Source organism: Eptatretus burgeri, unplaced genomic scaffold (assembly GCF_056783735.1).
Source record: "Eptatretus burgeri isolate ZD-2024b unplaced genomic scaffold, Ebu_testis_v1 Ebu_testis_scaffold_309, whole genome shotgun sequence".
Taxonomy (NCBI): Eukaryota; Metazoa; Chordata; class Myxini; order Myxiniformes; family Myxinidae; genus Eptatretus; species Eptatretus burgeri.
This window is the reverse complement of record NW_028222258.1, coordinates 1-9,342: the sequence shown is the minus strand read 5'-3', so window position 1 is coordinate 9,342 and position 9,342 is coordinate 1. Positions and strand designations below refer to the sequence as shown.

The 9,342-nt window shown below is 46.2% G+C and overlaps 1 long non-coding RNA gene across 1 annotated transcript; it reads right to left on the bottom strand.

Moving 5' to 3' along the window:
• Positions 1 to 2,451: 2,451 nt before the first annotated feature.
• On the bottom strand, positions 2,452 to 5,992 carry LOC147007320 (uncharacterized). The gene is made up of 3 exons (XR_015054267.1): positions 4,542 to 5,992; positions 3,884 to 3,965; positions 2,452 to 2,710 (listed from the first exon to the last, which is right to left on the bottom strand). It is a non-coding gene; the product is annotated as an uncharacterized LOC147007320 (long non-coding RNA).
• Positions 5,993 to 9,342: the final 3,350 nt, after the last annotated feature.

The following is a 9,342-nucleotide window of genomic DNA, read 5'->3' as shown; positions in this document are numbered from 1 at the left end:
TCACACGTAAACGGTGTAGTTCATAAAATCGTCCACCAGATGGCACATTTCAACTTTGTACAGCAAAGGAAATGAGAAAATAAATTACACGTAAACGGTGTACTTCCTGAAATCGTCCACCGGAGGGCACATTTCAACTTTTTACAGCAAAGTAAATAAGAAACGAAATTTCAGGTAAACGGTGTTGGTCTTGAAATCGTCCACCAGATGGACGTTTAAACTTTGAACAGCAAAGTAAAGGGAAAAATTAATCACACGTAAACGGTGTAGTTCATAAAATGTCCATCGGATGGACATTTCAACTTTGAACAGAAAAGTGAAGAGAAAATAAATCACACGTAAACGGTGTTGGTCATAAAATCGTCCACCAGATGGACATTTCAACTTTGAACAGCAAAGTAAATGAGAAAATAAATCACACGTAAGCGGTGTAGTTCATAAAATCGTCCACCAGATGGACATTTCAACTTCGTGCAGGAAAGCAAAGGAGAAAAGAAATCACGTAAACAGGGTAGTTCATAAAATCGTCCACCAGATGGACAGTAAACGGTGTAGCTTCTGAAATCATCCACCATATGGACATTTCAACTTTTTACAGCAAATTAATGAGAAAATAAATCACACGTCAACAGTGTAGTTCATAAAATCGTCCACCAGATGGCACATTTCAACTTTTTACAGCAAAATAAATGAGAAAATAAATTTCACGTAAACGGTGTAGTTCCTGAAATCGTCCACCAGATGGCACATTTCAACTTTGAACAGGAAAGTAAATGAGAAAATAAATTTCACGTAAACGGTGTAGTTCATAAAATCGTCCACCAGATGGATATTTCAACTTTGAACAGTAAAGTAAATGAGAAAATAAATCACACGTAAACGGTGTAGTTCATAAAATCGTCCACCAGATGGACGTTTCAACTTTTTACAGCAAAGTTAATAAGAAAATAAATGACAAGTAAACAGTGCAGTTCATAAAATCGTCCACCGGAGGGCACATTTCAACTTTTTACAGCAAAGTAAATGAGAAAATAAATTTCACGTAAACGGTGTAGTTCCTGAAATCGTCCACCAGATGGCACATTTCAACTTTGAACAGTAAAGTAAATGAGAAAATAAATCACACGTAAACGGTGTAGTTCATAAAATCGTCCACCAGATGGATATTTCAACTTTGAACAGTAAAGGAAATGAGAAAATAAATTTCACGTAAACGGTGTAGTTCATAAAATCGTCCACCAGATGGCACATTTCAACTTTGTACAGCAAAGGAAATGAGAAAATAAATTACACGTAAACGGTGTAGTTCCTGAAATCGTCCACCGGAGGGCACATTTCAACTTTTTACAGCAAAGTAAATAAGAAACGAAATTTCAGGTAAACGGTGTTGGTCTTGAAATCGTCCACCAGATGGACGTTTAAACTTTGAACAGCAAAGTAAAGGGAAAAATTAATCACACGTAAACGGTGTAGTTCATAAAATGTCCATCGGATAGACCTTTCAACTTTGAACAGAAAAGTGAAGAGAAAATAAATCACACGTAAACGGTGTTGGTCATAAAATCGTCCACCAGATGGACATTTCAACTTTGAACAGGAAAGTAAATGAGAAAATAAATCACACATAAACGGTGTAGTTCATAAAATCGTCCACCAGATGGACCTTTCAACTTTTTACAGTGGAGTAAATGAGAAAATAAATCACACGTAAACGGTGTAGTTCCTGAAATCGTCCATGAGATGGACAGTAAACGGTGTAGTTCCTGAAATCGTCCACCAGATGGACAGTAAACGGTGTAGTTCCTGAAATCGTCCACCAGATGGACAGTAAACGGTGTAGTTCCTGAAATCGTCCACCAGATGGACAGTAAACGGTGTAGTTCCTGAAATCGTCCAACAGATGGAAATTTCAACTTTGAGCAGAAAAGTGTGTGAGATGCGTCATAACAGCTTCACCAATCACGTTCCAAGGTGAACTCGTGTTGCATCGCTGACGAGGTGCACATTTAAAACTTGCACACGATGGTTTTTTTTTGCAAATACTTTAAAGAAAATAAATTTTCTGATTTTTTTTTTTTGGTCGGAGAACATGTTTTGAGCTTTATTTTTCGACCAATTAACAAATTTCGCGTGTAATTAACGATCGAAAACTTCAATAATGAATCGATATTTCGGCTCTCATTTACTTATTATATTATTGATCGGAGAAATACAAGTGGGGATACTTTTTGAACTCAGCGCATCATGTGCCACACATACGCTGATGTCCATTTTACATTCAATCCAATCACTGATCAATCCAACATCGATATTAGCACGCGGTACCCTTTTAAAACGCTAATATCTTCGAACGCAAAGCTTGCACAAGGTATAGTGAGCATTCTATAGATGCACGACACCGAGCTTTACCTTGTGTTAAAATTTGAACAAACTGCCACCAAGCTGTTAGGGTTTGGGTTAATTGTGTTTATTAAATCCTCTCTCTCCATGTGCATGAGGTAAGCGTTTCAAACTCTGAAGATAACAACTGAATTCTTCAACATCATCAAATGGAAGCCAAAGGTCTGAAAGAGCAAATCGATGACCCTCGGGCTCCTTGAGACGGTCGTCGACGCGGGACCGCACCGTGGTCTTCGTCCCGTTGTTAAAGTGACTTCAGGGAAGTCGTCAGATTCACGTCGACCTCCTGGACCTGAGATTCCTCCTAAACCTGATGGTGAGACGACCTCGAGTTAAGGCAACGGGATCAAGAGCTCGGCCCAAATACACTTGGAAAAAATTCTGCTCACATCGTCTCTGTGGCCAACACTTTACACCATCACCATGCCTTACACCTTCGCACAAGAACCTTCATTACCGGATCACCGACCGGCCGAGCGATGCGACGTAACAGCAAGATCTCATTTCGATGCAAGGCCACAGTCACATCCACGTCTGTCATTAATGATTTATGTATGAACATTACTTGTTGGCGTACGAGCAAACGAAAGCGTGACAAGCGTGGAGAGGTAGGGTTAAACCATGCTCATCACCATGATGTAAAATATCCGGTGCTGATCATCGATGCTGCCGATCCGAGTCGGGTCGCCACTCCGACTCAGGAAGTTCGGGCAGAAATCACATTCGTCCCGCGAATAACAATCAATCAATCAAGTTATGGAGAGATTTTTTGGAGCTCTCTCTTTTCAAAGTATTCCCCGTCCACCTCCAACCCCGGCCTACCATTCCCCCCAACTCTGTTGAAGAAGCACGAACAAAGAAAGAAAGAGAGCAATCGCACATCACGAACCCTCGACACGACTTCTTTTGATCGGTGTATTTTTATCGGTTTTCAGGTAAATCCAACACGACTGCCAAATCATTGTGACCAAATCGTCATACGTGTGAAGTTTCGCCTCGATCTGTTCAGTAGTTTCAGAGAAGAAGATTTTTGAACATTAAAAAAACAAAAAAAAAACAATATGGCTGCCGAATCACGTGACCTTGTTAAAAGCAGGCAAGGATCCACCATGAAGGCTGCTGGAGCTCTGGCCCCCTTCACAGTGGTGGTTTTTTTTTTCGAGGGGGAGGGGAGGAGGATAAATTTCCTCATTAGCCTCCTCACTATTGATTAAATGACTACATCTACCTCTAACCTCAGAAAAAAAACAAAACAATGATCCTCCTGACGATCATCCTACACCATGTTCTGTACGGAGCGCCGGTGCTGCCAAAGCAGTTAGCAAAGTGAGTCCACCCAGCCTGAATTTGCTCGAGATTAAGGTCAAGCGGCATTCTTACCCAATGGTAGTGTTTTTAATCATCACACCTTGTGATTATTGCTTTGTTTTGTTTTTAAATATGGATACTGCGATGCTTCCAAACACAAGAGTTGAGTGCCTACCTGTTGGGAGCAGGGGATGATGTCTGGCTGACTTCCTCCTTAACTGCTCACGTCCGATTCATAATCTTGCAGGTCCAGCTCGCTGGTGAACACGTGGCAAGCAAACACGTGTTGGGTGAATGTGGAACCAACACAAAGAGCAAATGTTGAGAAAAGTTTAACATTGATCGTTTCAAACGTTCAGAATCATCTCCCAATGCACGGATGTTTGAGTTTACATCCTGTGAATCGAAATGTCAAATTAACAATTAAATAAAACGCAAGTTCTTGTTTCTACTTTCAGGTGTTGCCACGTTTGTTGTGATATTTTCTCGCATCGAAACGCAACCGGATGTTTGTCATTGAATCAATGGGTTCGTTGCATCACTGCTTGCCAGAGGACGTCATGGCTTCGAATAGGAACAAGCCACGAGGCACGCGTTTGAATTCCATGTCCCAAGACATCCAGAGTGTCTGTTCAATGCTCTTCCATGAGCCTCGCTCCTGTTCACAAAATAATAATAATAATTAAAACGTGAAATTAATGTACAAACTCTGTCACACGGGCCTGACTCCATTTGTGGAATCAATAAGTCATGGGAATGGCTCGGTGGTTCACTTTTGGCCTCAGAGCTGCATCTCCAGCATAACATTTCAACATGTGGGCCACAAAACTTACGTGGGCTGAGGGGTCTGAGGGGTCTGAGTGGACTGAGGGGGCTGAGGGGTCTGAGTGGACTGAGGGATCTGAGGGGTCTGCGAGGGGCAAATCTGATTGGTCGAGATGATGTAAAAATCCCCTAATGTTTTGTTCAAGTTCTGTTCTGATAAAATTAAGTTGAAATTAAATAAATGTTTTAAAGGTCGTTGAAATCGTGACGCTTCTTCGTTCGTATGGAGCACGAGGATGCAGGGTAGCATCATTGGCTGAGGATACAGCCGTGCCCCTCTGCTGGTTCGAGCAGGACCTTCGAACGTTACCGTGGTGCCGGCGATAGCTCGCCTCCTCTTCGTGAAGGACACAGCCTCCGATCCTTTCTTGTTGTTCGGTTTGTCTACAACTTCTCATGGATTCAAGAGTTCATCATTCAAACACGGGCGGGCGGTGTATAATCAGCAGAGGCCGACAAGCCTGACGTCTTCAACCCACCAGAAAACCAAGATGGCGGCCATATTACTCCGTCTGGGTGCTCCGGTGGGTGGAGCCGAAAGACAAATGTGGGCGTGGTTTAGCAGCTGTCCAACCAATGGGTGCTCCGGTGGGTGGAGCCGAGCGACAAATGTGGGCGGGGTTTAGCAGCTGTCCAACCAATGGGTGCACGTTTCAAAAATCGACCTCCAACGAGAACCGCAACAAAAACAACCACGCGGAGCTCTGGTGGACCAGCAAGGTGTTGCAGGTAAAAATTTAACCGGAATTACATGATTTGCTATTTGACCTTTCGACCTTTGAACCCGATGCAGATTTCACCAAACTTGGTAGTGATGATCACCACGTGGTAAGGATGTACAAGAGTAGTTTCTCATTTTATCCCCGCCCTGTGGTGTGGGATCAAAAGGTCAAATCCCCACAACAATGTAATTACAGTGAAGGTTTTAAAGATTGTTGGGGGAAACTTTGGAGAAGAAAAATCAAATTGGAGGACGGGGACCCATTAAATATGTCACGATCTGTTGGGGTTGACCTCTAGTTCAGGAGCCGGGGGTTGGGGGGGACTTTGGGAAAAAGGGTCAAAACAACAGATTTATTTTTCACTCAAAATGTGATCTTGGGTCGTTCCTGGTGGAACTGTTTCCCTCGTTAAACTTTCCTTTCGGTGGGAATTGTGGGGGTGGGAAGGAACCAAGATTGTGGTGGGAAACCAGTGGGAGGTGGGAAGGAACCACGATTATGGTGGGAAACCAGTGGGAGGTGGGAAGGAACCACGATTATGGTGGGAAACCAGTGGGAGGTGGGAAGGAACTAAGGTTGTGGTGGGAAACCAGTGGGAGGTGGGAAGGAACCAAGATTGTGGTGGGAAACCAGTGGGAGGTGGGAAGGAACCACGATTATGGTGGGAAACCAGTGGGAGGTGGGAAGGAACTAAGGTTGTGGTGCACAACCAGTGGGGGTGGAAAGGAACCAAGATGGTGGTGGGCAACCAGGGGGGGAGGGGGTGGGGGGGGGGGAACGAACCAAGATGGTGGTGGGCAACCAGTGGGGGTAGGAAGGAACCAAGATGGTGGTGGGCAACCAGTGGGGGAGGGGTGGGGGTGGGAACGAACCAAGATGGTGGTGGGCAACCAGTGGGGGTGGGATGGAACCAAGATGGTGGTGGGCAACCAGTGGGGGTGGGAAGGAACTAAGATGGTGGTGGGCAACCAGTGGGGGTGGAATGGAACCAAGATGGTGGTGGGCAACCAGTGGGGGTGGGAAGGAACCAAGATGGTGGTGGGCAACCAGTGGGGGTGGGAAGGAACTAAGATGGTGGTGGGCAACCAATGGGGGTGGGAAGGAACCAAGATGGTGGTGGGCAACCAGTGGGGGTAGGAAGGAACCAAGATGGTGGTGGGCAACCAGTGGGGGTAGGAAGGAACCAAGATGGTGGTGGGCAACCAGTGGGGGTGGGAAGGAACCAAGATGGTGGTGGGCAACCAGTGGGGGTAGGAAGGAACCAAGATGGTGGTGGGCAACCAGTGGGGTGGGAAGGAACCAAAATGGTGGTGGGCAACCAAAAGCCTGCAAGAGATCTGAGAACACCCACTCTCCCCCCTCCTGGTTTTACATCTTACAGCATATAGTGTGTTTTTGTGAATGAAATCCTAAACATAACCTTCGACATCAGTTGAACACAGACTCCATTCCGGTCTTTCACCTCCTGCTCGATGACCTCGCAACCTCGACCGTGCCCCTCCACGGACGGTCATGTGATCATCATGGAGAGTTCTCAAGGACAGGACAAAAGATTACGCGGTGTTGGAACAAATCACTTGCTGTGGCCGAGACGTGTCTCTCTCTCTCTCTCTCTCTGCTTTCCTCGTTACCCTACCCAAGTCAAACTCATTACCCCACAAAGTGAAACTCGTTACCCTGTAAAGTGAAACTCGTTACCCTACCCAAGTGAAACTCGTTACCCCACCCAAGTCAAACTCGTTACCCTACCCAAGTGAAACTCGTTACCCTACCCAAGTGAAACTCGTTACCCTACCCAAGTGAAACTCGTTACCCTACCCAAGTGAAACTCGTTACCCTACCCAAGTGAAACTCGTTACCCTACCCAAGTGAAACTCGTTACCCTACCCAAGTGAAACTCGTTACCCCACAAAGTGAAACTCGTTACCCTACCCAAGTCAAACTCGTTACCCTACCCAAGTCAAACTCGTTACCCTACAAAGTGAAACTCGTTACCCTACCCAAGTGAAACTCGTTACCCTACCCAAGTTAAACTCGTTACCCTACCCAAGTTGAACTCGTTACCCTACCCAAGTAAAAGTCGTTACCCTAACCAAGTAAACTCGTTACCCTACCCAAGTTAAACTCGTTACCCTACCCAAGTTAAACTCGTTGCCCTACCCAAGTTAAACTCGTTGCCCTACCCAAGTTAAACTCGTTGCCCTACCCAAGAAAGGAATCCATTTGGTAATCCTTGGACTAACAGGTTCAACATGAAGGTTTCTTGGTGTTCGAAGACGTTAGAATGTGAACAGAAAGCCAAAGGTGTGCGACTTGCATGAAGGTGTGTGACTTGTAACACGAAGGTGTGTGACTGGTGCGAAGGTGTGGGACTTGCCCGAAGGTGTGCGACTTGCGTGAAGGTGTAACTTGCCCGAAGGTGTGCGCCTTGTAACACGAAGGTGTGTGACTTCTAACACGAAGGTGGGCGACTTGCGTGAAGGTGTTTGACTTGCCCGAAGGTGTGTGACTTGCCCGAAGGTGTGCGCCTTGTAACACGAAGGTGTGTGACTTGTAACACGAAGGTGTGCGACTTGCGTGAAGGTGTGACTTGCCCGAAGGTGTGCGCCTTGTAACACGAAGGTGTGTGACTTCTAACACGAAGGTGTGCGACTTGCGTGAAGGTGTGCGACTTGCCCGAAGGTGTGTGACTTGTAACACGAAGGTGTGCGACTTGCGTGAAGGTGTGACTTGCCCGAAGGTGTGTGACTTGTAACACGAAGGTGTGCGACTTGCGTGAAGGTGTGTGACTTGCCAGAAGGTGTGCGACTTGCCCGAAGGTGTGTGACTTGTAACACGAAGGTGTGCGACTTGCTTGAAGGTGTGACTTGCCCGAAGGTGTGTGACTTGTAACACGAAGGTGTGCGACTGGTGCGAAGGTGTGCGACTTCCCCGAAGGTGTGCGACTTGCGTGAAGGTGTGACTTGCCCGAAGGTGTGTGACTTGCCCGAAGGTGTGTGACTTGTAACACGAAGGTGTGCAACTTGCTTGAAGGTGTGACTTGCCCGAAGGTGTGTGACTTGCCCGAAGGGTGTGACTTGCCCGAAGGTGTGTGACTTGTAACACGAAGGTGTGCGACTGGTGCGAAGGTGTGCGACTTCCCCGAAGGTGTGCGACTTGCGTGAAGGTGTGACTTGCCCGAAGGTGTGTGACTTGCACGAAGGTGTGCGACTTGTTTCCAGCAGACGACTCCACGCACCAGACGTGAGGAGCTCGTATGCCTTCTGCTCTATCAGCCCTGCAGGAGACAATTCTTTGTTGAGTGATCACCATCATATTGTTTTTTTTTAAAACAACAACAATTCAAAAGCGATGGATAACGACCAGCATTGTGCTGTGCAGTTACCTTTCCTCCAAGCATGCTCTTGGAGAAATGTCTCGTGCGACTGACGACACGGCCGCTCTGAACACTTATCAATACCAGGTGTCCACACAGTTATTATCGTACATGCGGTAAGGAAAGACTGTCAGATGAGCCAAACAACACAGGACTGTCAGATGAGGCAAACACAGCCACTGAGCTTGGAGGAAGTGCACTCACTTCCGGGGGCACTCTGGGTGCCACACTCGGCGAGGCATTTCCGAAGGAGGAATTTCCTCCTCCGCATGGATGCCAACTTATGGAGATTGTCCATGCTTTTACCCTTTTTGAATGCTGAACGTCAAGCAAGGATTCGATCTTCCATCGGGATTCGAACCACCAACCTCCTAAACTCAGAGGGGACACACCAAACCATGACACAACTGAGTGTTCTTGATTTGCTTACTTTGTTTACACTCACCTGAACTTCCTCCACCATCCCCTCCGCTCTTGGAAAAGCAGATTCTGAACTACTCTCCCAACTCACTGTTATATCATTTGTCGACTCAACGTGAGAACTGACAAGTATCTTCATCATCTCTTTCATTTGCAGCTGAGACACTCACCTCCAATCTGTCTAGCCTGGGTTCGATTCCCAACCCATCTATAAATTGTCAGTCTGGTGATTCATCAATGTGTGTGCCATCCCTCGGACGGATGTTAAACAGGAATCTTGTCTGCCAGGAT